The sequence below is a fragment of the Lithobates pipiens genome, unplaced genomic scaffold, assembly GCF_037356315.1.
Source record: "Lithobates pipiens isolate NorthernLeopardFrog02 unplaced genomic scaffold, aLitPip1_a1.2 Scaffold_8, whole genome shotgun sequence".
NCBI lineage: Eukaryota > Metazoa > Chordata > Amphibia > Anura > Ranidae > Lithobates > Lithobates pipiens.
This window is the reverse complement of record NW_027507903.1, coordinates 127,002,078-127,018,001: the sequence shown is the minus strand read 5'-3', so window position 1 is coordinate 127,018,001 and position 15,924 is coordinate 127,002,078. Positions and strand designations below refer to the sequence as shown.

Genomic DNA, 15,924 nt, shown 5'->3' with positions numbered 1-15,924 from the left:
GTTCTTTTTTCTGTACCAGTCCAGCTGGGTTGCACTGATTCCCACCTGACCGTAGATGTCTCTGTCACCATCGGTGGGTGTGGAACAGCAGCAGGCTGGATGCATTGAATGCCGCCTCTTGCTCAGAAATGGTTCAGTGGGTGTGGTTTCCTTGTTGTGCATTCTGGGAGAGGGTATTTAAGGTACCAACGCAATTTTTTGGGTTTGTTTTCCGGGGTCCATGATCCCAACGCCAGGGCCCTCCTGGGCTGGGGTCTCTGTCGCATGGTCTTGCGCCTCGGGCCCGAGGCTTCGCAGCTGAGAGTGTGGGCCCAGGAATGTCTTGGGGCCTGCTGATCCAGGGGTGGTCCTGTGCTGTCTCGCCTGCGGGGAGAAGCCAAGAAAAGCTGGAGGATCCAGGGGAGGACCGAGTGCAATGTTGGTGTCTCTGGAGGAGCCTGGAAGCTCAGTTTGAGGACACAACCCGGATCAATATCCTTACAGTATCGCAGGGTCGGCTGAAAGAATCTGGTACTGTATGGTAGTTCTTCCTAAAAACTCTCAAAAATCTCTAAGTTCAGTTAACAAGTCTGTGGTAGAGACTTTGTTGTGCGTCTACTCTCAAGACCACTAAGTTCAATTAACAAGTCTGTGGTAGAGACTTTGTTGTGCGTCTACTCTCAAGACCACTAAATTCAATTAACAAGTCTGTGGCAGAGACTTTGTTAAGCATCTCATCGGCTGCTAGGTCAAGTGAGAGGGGCCTATCCTATGATCCAGTCTGTGGAGCTGTTAGTCTTCTGGATCTGACTAATACCTCTAACCCGCAATTACTAGGTGTCTGAACTCCCCCTTATCCTCTAAACCTCTATTGAAGGATTGTGTCTTGTGTCTTTCTTTGCTGTTACCCCTAAATATATGTTCAGAAAGGACCACGTGTCTGATATATCATCATTTGGGCTACTTTCCACGGGACTCCCCTAAGTCGAAAAGGCGAGCAGGTGAGGTAACAGTAAGCCCGAATAAAACCAGCAGCTCCTTTGGGGGTTAGTGCTACAAAGTTAAATAAATAAACCTATAGCCCTCTTGGTAGTCTAATCAGTCATTTAACATGGCTACTGGTGTTCTTACTCCCAGCTCTGATTTTATCCATTCTCTCCCCGACAAGAGATATTCTAAAACTGGAGAAATTATTCAGGAGTAGCATCACTAGCTGGTAGCTTGGGTAAAATATAACATCATGACCAGTGAGGAGTTTTAACCACTCAACTCTAGTAGCTGTACAAAATCATACTGTTCTGCTTGACTTGCCTGCCAAGCATCATACAGTAACAATATTAAGGGTGAAGTGGGAGCTCAGCAACAGTTAATGAGAACATGAAAGCCTGAATCCAGCAGGAAGTGGCGCCTTTACCTAGTAATTATCAAGACAGTCATGGGGAAACTAGATAAATCTGGAACTAGACTAGAAAATCTCAGTGTAATTATTGTTTCATAGTGCAGAAATAAATGTTTGCAGGCCAATAACTAAATTCATAAATATGCACAGTGACTTAGTTGTTAGCATTTTTACCTTGCAGCAGTCAGGTCCTTGATTTAAAGTATAACTAAAGACAAAACTTTTTTTTAGTTTTGGACAGAGTGGAGAGAGGTTAGAACCCCTCACAGGTTGTATTGCTGTCTGAGCCTCTGTAAGCCCACGTACACACGGTCGGAGATTTTGCCAACCAAATCCGTCGGATTTTGCCCGTCGGATTTAGTCCGACGGATCTTGTCCGAAACTGTTGCATACACACGGTCGGGCCAAGTTGGCGAAAAATCCGATCTTTCAGAAAGTGATGACGTAATTTCGTTACGATGGGACTACATTCAGGCTAGTAGCCAATAGCTTTGATGTAGGAATTTGATCTGAGCATGCGTGGCACTTGGTCCGATGAAAATGCTCTACACATGATCGGATTAGGTCCGTCCGGCCCAGTTGGTCGGGAAATATTTCCAACATGTTGGAAAATTGGGTCGGACGGAGATTTGGACTGAATCAGTCCGATGCATACCACACACAGTCGGATTATCTGACGACACGGTCCGATAAGACTAATTCCGACAGATTCTCCGACCGTGTGTACAAGGGCTTAGGGAGATTCCCCCTCTCTATTTGTCTTGTTTACCATTATCAGTGAAGGTAAAATAAAATCCCAAATTTTGGGTTGTCTCTTGAATAGTAATAGAGGAAAAATCTTCCAACGGGAACACTAGCTCTGATGACCTGGGGGGGGGGGGGCAGGGACTCCCCTAATTTGCAGGGATTTCATCTCTTTTCCTGCTTTGGCTATGGGACAGGAAGTGAAAGCAAAGCTTCCCAAAAGGACATAGACGGCAAAATAATAAACAATTGACAGGGATTATAAATAACCTTTCCTTATGCTATCCAAAATGAAAAAAAATGTTTTCCCTATAGTTCTAACCTAAAATCCCAGCCAGGACATGATCTGCATGGCATTTGCATGTTCTCTCTGTGCTTCTGTGGGTTTTCTCTGGGTACACCCCAAAGACATATTGGTAGTGTGACAGAGGCTATTGAATGCTAGCCTCTTGCCTATCGAACGAATATGGACCCTGGAATTTGAGGGAGCTGCAAGCATTTAGGAAGATGTTCCATTATATAATGCAAAAGGACATTATTACATTTAACAATGAAGGAAGCCATGATGGTCTCTGCCAACCTGAAACTTAGTAAACAGATGTATGTGAAAAGAAAGCAGATTAATGAGATCTGGAAAGCCCTGGGACTACTAGTCTGAGCTAGGGTGAAATCAGTTTGAATTGTTAATTGCGCTAATTAATTCACCTATTGTATGCTAGCAAACTACTGTGGGGATGTTGAATGTATGATAATGTTTAGCGTACTCTGTGAGATCAGTGCCAGCAAGTCTGACCTTAAGTGGGGATATCTGATTAATCACAACATTGTCTGGGTGGGCATTGAGTCACCTAGGCTGGTTTAAGTGACTAGTTAATTAGCACATGTTAATTATGTTTCTGGTTACAGTTTATATTGTTAGGGTAATATGATCAGGAGGGGACTGTTCTCCTGTGGGGTATATATTGTGTGTGAGTTTGTTCAATAAAAGTTCCAGTTTTGCAGCTGAGTTAGTCCCGTCTAGTTATTGGTTGCAATATGCAGCTATATCTGATATCTATATTCAGACTGGAGGAAGCGGTATACTGACGGAAACACTCAAGTGGAGTGTGGGGCGGTTCTGTCATAGGTAGGTTTAATGGCTCCTGTCTAACTCAGCCCTAAAATGTATGTGTGAATGAACCTTAGATTGTAAGCTCCTAAGGAGGGGGGGGGGGGGTTATGTTAATGAATAGTATGTAAGGATTTGCATAAACTGACAATGCTATACACCTGTAATAAATACATGCTTGCAAAGTTTACTGTTGGTGCTGCCTGAATGAAGCAGTGGGGGGAAATATAGCATATTGGGTCCCTCACACCTTGGCCCCACAGAAGCTGTATGATGGCAGCTTCAACGCTGAGAGCAAAATACAAAATAGTGCAGATTTGTACAAGGCATCACAAAAACTGACATTTAACACTCTTGGACAGAAGGTGCCCCTCATTAATATCATATAGCCTAGTTTACACTTGTACTTTTGGTGGGTAGTAAAAACTGTGTTTTTACATCCCCCATGCTACAGCCGTGACGGCTTTATTAAGGCCGCGTACACACGGGCGGATTGTCTGGCCAACTAAGTCCGTCAGACAATCCGACAGACAGTCCGTCATACTTTCGAATGAACGGACTTGCCCACACACGGCACTTTTTGAGCGGACTAATACGGCGGACTAAGTCCGCCATACAATCCGCCCTGCTTTTGAAATGAACGGACTCGCCCACACACGCGGAGGAAAGTCCGCTCATTTCGAGCGCGTCTCCAGGTAGGCGGGGCCCGCGAAGGAGACGTCGCTGGCCCCGCCGCCTGGAATGGACTTAAAGGGGAACCCCAACGCCGAAAAAAATCGGCATGGGGGTCCCCCCCAAGTCCACAACAGACCCTTGTCCGAGCACGCTACCCGGCCGGCCAGGAAAGGGGGGCGAGCGGGCGCCCCCCCCCTCCTGAGCCGTACCAGGACGCGTGCCCTCAACATGGGGGGGTGCCTTGGGGAAGGGGGGACCGCGCGGCCCCCCCACCCCAAAGCACCTTGTCCCCATGTTGATGAGGACAAGGGCCTCTTCCCGACAACCCTGGCCGTTGGTTGTCGGGGTCTGCGGGTGGGGGGCTTCACGGAATCCGGGAGCCCCCTTTAATAAGGGGGCCCCGGATACTGGCCCCCCACCCTATGTGAATGAGTATGGGGTACAATGTACCCCTACCCATTCACCTGTGAAAAAAAGTACAAAAAAAACACAACACAGGGTTAAAATATTTTATTGCACAGCTCCGGGGGTCTTCCGTCTTCAGGGGTCGGGCTGCATTTATGGCAATGGTCTGGCTGCATTTATGGCAATGGTTAGTCTGCGTTTATGGCAATGGTCAGTCTGTGTTTATGGCAATGGTCTGGCTGCATTTATGGCAATGGTCTGGCTGCATTTATGGCAATGGTCAGGCTGCATTTCATGGGCACTACAAAATATTTAAGTACACCATTTGGTTCAGAATATTTTTTTTTCTTGTTTTCCTTCTCTAAAACCTAGGTGGATCTTATGGTCAGGTGCATCTTATGGAGTGAAATATACGGTACATGTCTACAAGATAGGTTACTCCTCTGCCTCGGCCTTGGGAAAAGGGCGCGACTTTGGCCTAGCTCTGGAGCAGCGGCCATCTCGGTACACTCGGCGGCATTGTAACGACATATTCAGCGACCCATCGCAGTTTGCTACAGAAGTCACGTTCCATCACCACCATCTTGCTGCACCCCACACCTGTCCACAGTAAGGATACACAAAGAAGGGGGAAAGCGGACATGTTGTTACACCCACTGCAGTTTTGCATTTTACACGTATTTATAACAGTAAACTGCGTTTATATAGTGAAATACAGTACTTAGAACTCTGTTTGACTGGCTAGATGTTGAATTTTAAAAGCAGCGGACTTCTGTGATATTAGTAAACATGTGAGATGAGCAGAGATTCCGCTGCTTTTAAAATGTAACATCTAACTAGTCAGATGAAGTTCTAAGTCCTGTATTTCACTATATAAACTCACTTTACTGTTATAAATACATGTAAAATACAAAACTGTGGTGGGTGTAACAACATGTCCGCTTTCCCCCTTCTTAGTGTATACTTACTGTGGATGAGTGTGGGATGCAGCAAGATGTCGGCGACTAAACATCACTTCCGTAGCAAACTGCGATGGGTCGCCGAATATATCGTTACAGCGGCAGTGAGCTGCACGCTGACATCATCACCTCTCAACTGCTCGTGGATCTGATCTGGCCAGTTTATCTAAACACTAGTCTTCCTATACTGTATACAGTGAGGAGATGTCTGTGGATATTAGAGTGGGGGAAGATGTCTGTGGATATTAGAGTGGAGGAAGATGTCTGTGGATATTACAGTGGAGAGATTGTGGATGTTACAGTGGGGTGATTGTGGATATTACAGTGGGGAGATTGTGGATATTACAGTGGGGAGATTCTTTTTTTTTATTTGCTTATCCGAAAAATGATCTGATCTTTGACTCTGATCCGAGGAATGATCCCAACCGTGAGTTTTTTGATCCGTTGCACCCCTAGTGCCAGGCGATCTCCCGGCTGGGCCTGCCTGACATTTCTCCTGAGACAGGATGGGATAACATCAGGTAAGGACGTGTTTGTGGCAATGGTCACTCTGCATTATTGGTCAGTCTGCATTATTGGCAATGGTCACTCTGCATTATTGGTCAGAATGCATTATTGGCAATGGTCACTCTGCATTATTGGTCAGAATGCATTATTGGCAATGGTCACTCTGCATTATTGGTCAGAATGCATTATTGGCAATGGTCACTGCATTATTGACAATGGTCACTCTGCATTATTGCCAATGGTCACGCTTCGTTATTGGCAATGGTCAGTCTGCATTATTGGTTAGTCTGCGTTTATGGCAATGGTCGGGCTGCGTTTATGGCAATGGTCTGGCTGCATTTATGGCAATGGTCAGTCTGCGTTTATGGCAATGGTCTGGCTGCATTTATGGCAATGGTTAGTCTGCGTTTATGGCAATGGTCAGTCTGTGTTTATGGCAATGGTCTGGCTGCATTTATGGCAATGGTCTGGCTGCATTTATGGCAATGGTCAGGCTGCATTTCATGGGCACTACAAAATATTTAAGTACACCATTTGGTTCAGAATATTTTTTTTTCTTGTTTTCCTTCTCTAAAACCTAGGTGGATCTTATGGTCATGTGCATCTTATGGAGTGAAATATACGGTACATGTCTACAAGATAGGTTATAAAAAAAAATGTCTCCCACTATGCCCACAGCAATATGATTGATATGATCTTATTATGACGGGATATGTTTTTTTACAGAATCTTCTTGAATACAGAAAAGTTTCCAAATAACCCCGGCTTTAACCAAATGAACTATGTCTAGCTAAGTTACAAGCTCTTGAATAAATGTCTCCTCTGGTTAACATGTTCCCTATGTACTTCTCTGCTCCTCACACATTCCCTTGCAGCAGCAACACAACTTGTAAGTTTATATCCACGGAGGAGAGTTGGATATAGCCCAAGTGTGTGAAAGGTTAGGGAACAGCAAAAGAGAAGAGCTAGGGACCTCAGGCGCAAAAAAACAGGTGAAGAAAAAAGGGCAGGGCAGAGGATTGGAGTTTAAGAAATTAGGAATATACAGGTGCATCTAAAAAAATTTGAATACTATCATAAAGGTATTTTTTTTTACTAATTCAATTCAAAAAGTGAAACTCGTATATTTTATATAGCTGTGTTACACACAGAGTGAAATATTTTAAGAATTTCTTTTTTTTACTTTGATGATTATGGCTTACAGCTAGTAAAAACCCAAAATTCAGTATCTCACAAAATTAGAATATTACATAAGACCAATAAAAAAAAGGATTTTTAATACAGAAATGTTGGCTTACTGAAAAGTATGTCCATGTACAGTATAGTATGCACTATACCAATACTCAGTGAGGGCTCCTTTCCTTGCACGAATTACAGTGCATCCGGAAAGTATTCACAGAGCTTCGCTTTTTCCATATTTTGTTATGTTACAGCCTAAAATGGATTAAATTCATTATTTTCCTCAAAATTCTACAAACAATATCCTATAATGACAATGTGAAAGAAGTTTGTTTGAAATCTTTGCAAATTTATTAAAAATAAAAAAAATCCTATGTACATACAGTAAGTATTCACAGCCTTTGCCTCGGCATTCAAAATTGAGCTCAGGTGCATCCTTTTTCCACTGATCATCCTTGGAATGTTTCTACAAGTTTATTGGAGTCCAACTGTGGTAAATTCAGTTGATTTGGCATGTTGGAAAGGCAAACCTGTCTATAAGGTCCCGCAGTTAACAAGTGCATGTCAGAGCACAAACCAAGCCATGAAGTTCAAGGAATTGTCTGTAGACCTCCAAGACAGGATTGTGGGGAAGGGTACAGAAAAATTTCTGCAGCATTGAAGGTTCCAATGAGCACAGTGGCCTCCATCATCCCTAAACCACTAGGACTATTCTAGAGTGGGCTGCCCGCCCAAACTGTGCGATCGGGGGAGAAGGTCCTTAGTCATGGAGGTGACTAGGAACCCAATGGTTATTCTGACAGGGCTTCAGCATTTCTCTGTGGAGAGAGGAGAATCTTCCAGAGGAACAACCATCTTTGCAGCACTCCACCAATCAGGCCTGTATGGTAGAGTGGCCAGATGGAAACCACTCCTCAGTAATAGGCACATGACAGCCCGCCTGGAGTTTGCCAAAAGGCACTCTCAGACCATGAGAAATAAAATTCTCTGGTCTGATGAAACAAAGATTGAACTCTTTGGCCTGAATGGCAAGGGTCAAATCTGGAGGAAAGCAGGCACCACTCATGGTCTGGCTGATACCATGCCTACAGTGAAGCATAGTGGTGGCAACATCATGCTATGGGGATGCTTTTCAGCATCAGGAACTGGGAGATGAGTCAAAATTAGAGGTCAACCAATATATCAGCCATCCGATATATCGGCCGATATTTGCCCTTTTTTAATTAAACGGCATCGGCCGATTGTGCTGATAAAAAGGCTGATTATAAGTACAGCACGACTTTCAAATGACGTCTGTAGTAGAAGTCAATGCAAGTTTCCTGAGTCTTGCAGTCTGCCAAGAAAAGAGCAAAGAGATACAATGTTTACATTTCTGAATAAACTATGTGTAGGAGTTCTCAGTTTAACCATTTAAAGACTGAGGGTCCGTTCACACAGGGGCAACACGACTTTGAGCGAGACTTTGGGAGGCAACTTGGACACGACTTGAGTAGGAATCACAGCACGACTTGAGGCAACTTACAAGGCAACTTGAAGTTGCTTCCAGGAGAGGAGACTTTACCAGTGGCCAATCACATAATAATCAGCTCTGTGGGAGGGAGGGGTTTGCCTAGGAAACTATTTTTACTTCCTGGAAAGTTGCTTCAGTTAAGACAGGGGATCAGACTTGGAGGCAACTTCTATTGAAATCAATGGGTACAAGTTGCCTAGAAGTCGGATTGAAGTAGTACAGGAACCTTTTCTAAAGTCGGAGCGACTTCAGTAGTGTACATTAAGGGCCGGTTCACACAGCGAGGCGCGGCGAGGCGTCTCCGACTTACCTCGCCGCGACCTGCGGGGAGCTCAGCGGCGACTTGCAGAGGACTTCTGTATAGAAGTCAATGCAAGTCGCCCCCGAAGTCGCCCCGAAGTAGTACAGGAACCTTTTTTCTGAGTCGGAGCGACTCGAGTCGCTCCTCTCAGAACGGTTCCATAGTACTGAATGGGGGCGACTTGCGGGAGCGAGGCGAGGCGAGGCGAGCCGTGTCGCCTCGCCTCGCCTCGCTGTGTGAACCGGCCCCCTAAGACGGCTCTCATTCACTTACATTGATTTTATCATGTTGCGCGACTTGAGGCAACTTGGGACGACTTCAAGTCGGATCCAAAGTTGCTCCTGTGTGAATGGATGCAAGGCGACACGACTCGCCTCGCTCTCGCAAGTCGCCCCCGTTCTGTACAATGGAACCGTTCTGAGAGGAGCGACTCGAGTCGCTCCGACTCAGAAAAAAGGTTCCTGTACTACTTTTGGGCGACCTCGGGGCGACTTGCATTGACTTCTATACAGAAGTCATTTGCAAGTCGCCGATGAGGCCGCGGCAGGTCGTGGCGAGGCAAGTCGGAGTCACCTCGCCTCGCCTGCAGTGTGAACCGGCCCTAACTCTTTTCTGACACTTGTTGCTTACAAGTAAAAATCCTGTATTTTCTGCCAAAAAATCACATGGAACACCCAAAAATTATATATATATTTTTTTAGCAGAGATCCTAGGGAATAAAATAACGGTTGTTGCAATATTTTATGTCACACGGCATTTGCGCAGAGGTCTTTCAAACACAATTTTTTCAGAAAAAAATACACTAATGATTTAAAAAAAAAAAAAAAAACAGTAAAGTTAGTAAAATTTTGATTACCTGTTTTTATTTAATATATTGTTTTTTTGTTTTTTTTAATCTAAAGGATACATACAAGTAAACTGATTGGAGGTTTGTTTTGTTTAATAAATGTTTAAATGTAAGAAATTTTCTGTATTACTTATTAAGGCTGCTTTCACACTTGAGCGGGCAGGCGTTGACGGTAAAATGCTGCTAGTGGGGTGCATATAACCCAGCTAGTGGCCGAGGAAGAGGTTAAATGCTCCCGTGAAGCGCCGCTGCCACTGCATGCGCTTCGGCAGTGGTGCCCATTCATATCAATGGGCAGGAGTGGTGGAGGAGCGGTAAACACCACTCCAAAGGTGCTGCTTGCAGGACTTTTTTTAACATCCTGCCAGCACATCGCCTCAGTGTGAAAGCACTTTGTCTTTCACACAGACTGCAGGGGAGAAGTTTTGCAGGCACTTTACAGGCGCTATTTTTAGCCCAAAAGCGCTTGAAAAACACCCCAGTGGGAAAGGTGTCTGTAAGATTTCATGAGATGAAGGGGGAAAAAAAAAGGAGAAAAAAAAAATCGGCCTAACATATCGGCCCATAAAAAAAATGGCTTCATATATCGGCCGCCGTTATTTCTAAATATCGGCATCGGCCAGAGAAAAACCCATATCGGTCGACCTCTAGTCAGGATCGAGGAAAAGATGAATGCAGCAATGTACAGAGATATCCTTGATGAAAACCTGCTCCAGAGCGCTCTAGGACCTTAGACTGGGGGGAAGGTACATCTTCCGACAGGACAACAACCCTAAGTACCGAGCCAAGATAACAAAGGAGTGGCTATGGGACAACTCTGTGAATGTCGTTAAGTGGCCCAGCCAGAGCCCAGACTTGAACCCAACTAAACATCTCTAGAGAGATCTGAAAATTGCTGTGCACCGACACTCCCCATCCAACCTGATGGAGCTTGAGAGATCCTGCAAAGAAGAATGGGAGAAACTGACCAACAATAGGTGTGCCAAGCTTGTAGCATCATACGCAAAAAGACTTGAGGCTGTAATTGGTGCCAAAGGTGCTTCAGCAAAGTATTGAGCAAAGGCTATGAATAGTTATGTACAGGTGATTTTATTGTTTTTTTTATTTTTAATAAGTTTGCAAAGGTTTCAAACAAACTTCTTTCACGTTGTCATTAAGGGGTATTGTTTTGTACAATTTTGATGAAAATAATGAATTTAATCCATTTAGGAATGAGGCTGTAACATAACAAGATGTGTAAAAAGTGAAGCGCTGTGAATACTTTGTGGATGCACTGTACTGCAGCAATGCGGCGTGGCATTGAAAGCGATCAGAATGTGGCACTGCTGAGCTATTATGGAAGCCCAGGTTGCTTTGATAGCAGCCTTTAGCTCGTCTGCAGTTAGTGGTGTCAGAATTAGTGGGATAGGTATCAGCCACTGGATGCTTTTGCATATGTCCTCTCCGGTTGACAATACTCCACAGATTCTTTATGGGGTGTAGGTCAGACAAGTTTGTTGGCCAATCAAGCACAGTGATACCATGATAATTAAACCAAGTATTGGTCGTTTTGGCAGTGTGGGCAGGTGCCAAGTCCTGCTGGAAAATGAAATCAGCATCTCCATAAATCAGGTCAGCAGAGGGAAGCAAGAAGTGCACTAAAATTTTCTGGTAGAGGGCTGCGCTGACTTTGGACCTTGATTTCCAAATGAAATGCAAACTTTTCCACAGTCCGTGATGGTTTGGGGAGCCATGTCATCTGCTGGTGTTGGTCCACTGTGTTTTATCAGGTCCAAAGTCAGCGCAGCCCTCTACCAGGGAATTCTAGAGCTCTTCATGCTACCTCTGCTGGCTCTGATGCTCTTATTCAGGAAGCATTATAGTAATCTATGCTTTTAAGCAAAAAGAGACATTTGAGAAGGAAAGAGGGACAGATGGTTTGGGTTCTAAACAAGAGAAAATTGGGAGGTATAGGTTAGGTTTCTTGGCAAAAGGGATTTTTTTGCAACTATGTCGGCTAGAATTCTGATTTAAAACATAGCTCACCTATGCTGACGATTTAAAAAAGAGATTTTTCAGGTCAGCTCTACTAAGTTCAAGGATTTTGGTAAACTTCACTTGGTAAATCCTTGCTTTTTTGACATACTTCCTAAGCTATACTGCTGAAAAGAGGAATTTTCTAAAAAATGTTTGCAGATAACAGGGCAACTGTGTACATCCAGGGATGTGCACCCACAAGCCAGTCAAATTGGGACTAGCGGCTGTGTCCATGCAGCTGCTGCTTCTCAATAGACTTGAATGGGACTGCCTGCACCGAACACCTGTGCATCCTGTTTGGGCAAAGACGTCACTTCACACGGATGAAGGCATAGGTACACCCCAGTGAGTGAGGCCTTAGGCCTCTTGCACACAGGAGTAAAAAACACCAATTTTTTTACCGATTTGAAATTAGATGCATTCTTGTCTGTGGAACAATGCAAACAGCTGAGTAAAGTTCAGTAAAACAGCGATGAGTACAGAGCCGTAAAACAAAAATAGAAAATTTAACATTTGAATGCAGCGATGAAGACGAGTTTTACTCATCTATATGCTTACGAACTATTACATGTCTATATTCAACATTACTCAGGGTCTTTACACAGTGTTTTTAGTCAGCAACAAGTTCCTGAGTAAACATCAGTAAATTATGATGCCCCTGACAGGCCCTTATGCCGCGTACACATGACCAGACTTAGGTCCGACAGACTTTCGACGGAGTTCTGACGGAGTTCTGATGGAGTTCTGACGGACTTTCCGAATGAACGGACTTGGCCACACACAATCACACCAAAGTCCGACAGATTCGAATGTGATGACGTACGACCAGACTAGAATAAGGAAGTTCATAGCCAGTAGCCAATAGCTGCCCTCGCATCGGTTTTTGTCCGTCGGACTAGCACACACACAAGCGGATTTCTCGGTAGGAACTGGGTCCGGCGGAGTTCTGGTGGAAAAATTTGAAACATGTTCCATTTCTAAAGTCTGTCAGACTTTTGCAAATCAAAAGTCCGCTGCAGCCCACACACGATCGAATAGTCTGCCGGAATCATTCCGTCAGACTTTTGATGTTGAAAAGTCTGATCGTGTGTACGCGGCATTACTCATTTCCTATTCTGGAAGCAAAACAGGAAGTAAGAGGAATTTTCCCTAAACTGAAGATATTGGTCAGCAGTGGCAGTTATAAGAACACACATCCTCATCAGAAGATTTCCCCTCTAGACCTGTTCTAGGGACAACTTTAGCTGTACCTTATCAGCTGTGTTAGCTTTACCTTACCAGAAGGACACGTAAGGGGAAATCTTACTAATAAAGGACAGAGAGGAGAAATAGAACTTGGCAGATATTACATTACACAAAACCAGATGCAAAGTTTTGGCTGGAGTTCCACATGAAAAAATTTAAAGCCAACATTTCATATTCCCGATATTTGCCTGCTTTACCATGTACTTGTATGAAAAAGTATCTGGTTCTCTGTGTATGGCTTTCTTTGTGTGAAATCCCTGGAGTTCCTGCAAGTGCCTCTGCTTTACTTTTAAAAACTGACCACATTAGGCAGGAGAACACAACATGGTCAGTTCTCTAGCTGTACTTGGAACTCAATCAGATTATCAGATTTGTTCTGACACCCCCCAATCTCTGCACATCCATTCACTGGTAAGTTGCTGCATTTCCTCCCCTAGCTCTATATCTTTTTCTTTATATATACCGTATTTATCGACATATAACATGCACTTTTTTCCTCTTAAAATCAGGGGAAAATCGCGGGTGCGTGTTATACGCAGATCCTTAGCAATTTCTGAGCGATTTTTGGGCTCTGGGCGGCTTTCAGCAGCCTTCAGCCCTTCTCGGCGGCTTTTGGCAAACCGCCGAGAAGGGCAGAGAGCGGCCGAAAGCCACCGAGTATGGCCGAAGGCCGCCGAATGCGTCCGAAAGCCGCCGAGTACGGCCAAAGGGCGGCCGAAAGCCGCCGAGAACTACCGAGAACTGTCCTGTGTATCTCGGCGGCACCATTTTTAAAAATAAAAGCTGACATTATCACTGAGGGGACAACGATGCACAAGGCTGCAATGACGGACAGGCTGCATGACAAGGCTGCAATGATGGACAGGCTGCATGACAAGGCTGCAATGATGGACAGGCTGCATGACAAGGCTGCAATGATGGACAGGCTGCATGACAAGGCTGCAATGATGGACAGGCTGCATGACAAGGCTGCAAATGACACTGACAAGGCTTCAGATGGACACTGATAAGGCTGCATTGATGGGCATTTAAATGTAAGTTTTTTTTCCTTAAATTTCCCTCCTAAAAGTTTTTTTCCTTAAAATTCCCTCCTAAACTTGGGGTTATACGCCGATAAATACGGTACACATGTTTTGCCTTTCATTTCTATGTTAAACTGAATGAGTTGTTTTACAAGGTGATCACTTACAATCACCTTAACTGCAGTACAGAAATGTGACCAACCTGGTGATGCAGTCTGGCAGGATCTCACCATCACATGACTGGCAGGAAAAAGTTAGAACGTCTTTAGCAGGGAATAGCGTTCACATACTGTATATTGTATGTTTTTAGCTGTGCATTTAGCCATTTGACCTTCAATATATATATATATATATATATATACACACACACAATACATTTCAATACTGTACCATGGCTCCAGATAATGTCTCTTAAGCCCAGGTTCACATTATTGCAATGCCAGACATCGCATGAACTGGTGTTCACATTACATGCGATGTCTGTGCGGGTGCGATGTCAGCCATACAGATAGTATGGCTGACATCGCACCGCATTCGGTGCAAACATGCACAGGACCCTTTTTTCAGGTCGGACCAGAATTGGATCGCATGTGTGTTCACGCATATGCGATCCGATTCATGTCCGATCTGTCAGTTCGCAGTGCGATATGCAAGCTGGAATGGGGGTGTCGTTAACATATAATGACACTCCCCAGCAGTTCGCATATGGCAGTGTGAACTGCCGTGCGATGCGGGAACCCGCAGTTGATTAGCAGGGTTCTCACATCATACAAGTGTAAACCGGCCTTAAAGGTCAGCTGAAAGACAATGCACAGGCCAAGGACACCACTGTCACAAAATGGATTATATGTTCACAAGACAAACAGAAGTCGCCAACATACTCCTAAGCAGGTGCAATATTATAAACAGCTATGTATAACAGGTACTCCACAATGTTTGCATACATAAACTGATGTTCAAAGTAATGTCACAAGATAGCATATAAAGTGTTTTTAAACAAAGCAACAAAAAGTACAAGTGCACTTCTTAAGATTATAGAAACTTTACCTGTGTTTTAATTTTTTTTGTTCCAAAGATCTTCCAGTTCTACGTACAAGCATACAGAACTGCAGCTGCTGCCGTCTGTCCTCTCTATGTCCTTCAAGCACCCTGTGTGTATGTGAGTGTGTGTGTGTGTGTGTGTGTGTGTGTGTGTGTGTGTGTGTGTATATGTCATTTTCTAGGTTGCAGCCAAAACCCAGTCCGTGTAACCTGAGACCCAACAACACAGAGCTGAGATGTTCCTGCTGAAATCAGGCACATACATACTCACTGTTACTAAAGGAAGAAACTAGGCAGCTACATTATAAAACACAGATTGTTTATGGTATACATTTCTGAAATGTTTTATCTGATAACCATATATAGAATCCCTTGCGGAAAGGAAGTTTATGGATTTAGAGCTCACAACACAAAACAAGGTTTGGAAAAATACATATTAAACAGCCTTTGCATTTATTGTTATCCTAAAATAGTAGCAGGCTAGGCTTTCTTTTTCCCCGTACACACGAGCGGACTTTTCAACATCCAAAGTCCGAAGGACTGAGTCTGTCAGACTATCCGATCGTGTGTGGGCTGCAACGGACTTTTGACTCGCCAAAGTCCGAAGGACTTTAGAATATGGAACATGCTTCATATTTTTCCGAAGGAACTCCGCCGGACCCGGTCCCCTTCGAAAAATCCGCTCGTGTGTATGCTACTCCGACGGACTAAAACCGACGCTAGGGCAGCTATTGGCTACTGGCTATGAACTTCCTTATTCGAGCCGAGTCGTACGTCATCACGTTCGAATCCGTCGGAGTTTAGTGTGATCGTGTGTGGCCAAGTCCGCTCAGCCGAAAAGTCTGTGAGAACTCCGTCGGAATTCCAGCAGAACTCCGACGGAACTCCTTCGGAAGTCTGTCGGACATAAGTCCTCTCGTGTGTACGGGGCTTTTGTCTGAAAACTTTAACCACTTCAATACCGGATACTGTCGCACTTTGAATGAC

The 15,924-nt window shown here is 44.4% G+C and overlaps 1 protein-coding gene across 2 annotated transcripts in view; it reads right to left on the bottom strand.

Moving 5' to 3' along the window:
• CPT1B (carnitine palmitoyltransferase 1B) overlaps positions 1–15,103 on the bottom strand; it is an 84,361-nt gene extending 69,258 nt beyond the window's left edge. Inside the window, exon 1 of one of the 2 annotated variants that reach the window (XM_077473030.1) lies at positions 14,944–15,103. The gene's annotated coding sequence lies outside the window, so the exon portion shown is untranslated. The remainder of the gene's footprint in view (positions 1–14,943) is intronic. The other variant, XM_077473031.1, reaches the window with a different exon arrangement.
• Between the last annotated feature and the right edge of the window lie 821 nt (positions 15,104–15,924).